Source organism: Galeopterus variegatus, unplaced genomic scaffold (genome assembly GCF_000696425.1).
Source record: "Galeopterus variegatus unplaced genomic scaffold, G_variegatus-3.0.2 Scaffold28863, whole genome shotgun sequence".
In the NCBI taxonomy this organism is placed as follows: Eukaryota; Metazoa; Chordata; class Mammalia; order Dermoptera; family Cynocephalidae; genus Galeopterus; species Galeopterus variegatus.
In genome coordinates this window covers 6,097-7,738 of record NW_007754974.1, presented here as the reverse complement: position 1 = coordinate 7,738, position 1,642 = coordinate 6,097, and the positions used below count along the sequence as shown (strand labels likewise).

The 1,642-nt window shown below is 46.3% G+C and overlaps 1 pseudogene; it reads left to right on the top strand.

Moving 5' to 3' along the window:
• Positions 1–383: 383 nt before the first annotated feature.
• Positions 384–1,281, top strand: LOC103583820 (annotated as a pseudogene).
• Positions 1,282–1,642: the final 361 nt, after the last annotated feature.

Sequence of the window (1,642 nt, the reverse complement as noted above, 5' to 3'; positions counted from 1 at the left end):
CTGTTTTATGTCAATATAATTTGTAGACCAGCCAAAGAACCTAGAAGGGTAGAAGGAAGCAATTTTTCCTCCCCTATGTCGCCTCATCCCTCCCTCCAAAAAACTGCAAGCTCCAGGAGAACAGGGAGTTTTATCTCTTTGTTTATTGACAGACACAAAGCATCTAGAACAGAACCTGGCACCTGTTAAATTAATACATCCCAGGCTAGGGAATGGCTTTCTAAGCTTAATATCAAAGATATAAAACACAAAGGAATATACTGATAGGTTTAGGTTTGCCCATGTAAAATATAGAAAATTTCTAAACCACAATTACAAAACAGTAATAACTGAAGTATCTAACTACATGAGATCAATAAAATAAATGATTATATATCCATACAATGGAATTCCTCAACTCCATGGTCTACATGTTCCAGTATGATTCCACCCATGGCAAGTTCCATGGCACAGTCAAGGCAGAGAACAGGAAGTTTGTCATCAATGGAAAAGCCATCACCATCTTTCAGGAGCAGGATCCTGCCAACATGGAATGGGGTGATGCTGGTGCTGACTATGTTGTGGAGTCCACTGGTGTCTTCACTACCTTGGAGAAGGCTGGGGCTCACTTGAAGGGTGGAACCAAAAGGGTCATCATCTCTGCCCCTTCTGCTGATGTCCCCATGTTTGTGATGGGTGTGAACCAAGAGACCTAAAAAACACCCACATGATTGTCAGCAATGCCTCCTGCACCACCAACTGCTTAGTCCCCATGGCCAAGGTCATCTATGACAACTTTGGCATCATGGAGAGACTCATGACCACAGTTCATGCCTTCACTGCCACCCAGAAGACAGTAGAAGGCTCCTCCAGGAAACTGTGGCACAATGGGCATGGGGCTCTTCAGAACATCATCCCTGCATCTACTGGCACTGCCAAGGCTGTAGGCAAGGTCATCCTTCAGCTGAATGGGAAGCTCACTGGCATGGCCTTCTGTGTCCCCACTGCCAATGTGACAGTTGTGGATCTGACCTGCCATCTGGAAAAAGCTCCGAAATATGAAGACATCAAGAGGGTGGTGAAGAAGGCATCGGAGGACCCCCTAAAAGGCATCCTGGGCTACACTGAGACCAGGTTGTCTCCACTGACTTTAACAGTGACTTGTACTCTTCCACCTTCAACGCTGGGGCTAGCATTGCCCTCAGTGACCACTTTGTCAAGCTCATTTCCTGGTATGACAATGAATATGGCTACCATAACAGGGTGGGGGACCTTATGGTCCACATGACCTCCAAGGAGTGAGAGCCCCCAGGACCACCAACCCCAGTGAGAGCACAAGAGGAATTGAGAAGCCCTCAGCTACTGGGGAGTCCCTGCCCCAACTCAGTCCCCCAACACACTGAGAATGTCCCCTCCTTGGTACAGTTTCCATTCCAGACCCCCTGAAGAAGGGGAGGGGCCTAGGGAGCCCTACTTGTCATGTACCATCAATGAAGTCCCTTGTACGCAGCCAAAGAAAACCATAAGATTTTTTTCACAAGGGTAACCTTTCAGTAGGTCCATTGTTAAAACAATCATTATCAGTACCATATAGATTATCACTAATTTTGTCTTTATGAGATCGTACAGAGGCACTTTCCAGAAATCCCTTCAAATTCTCACT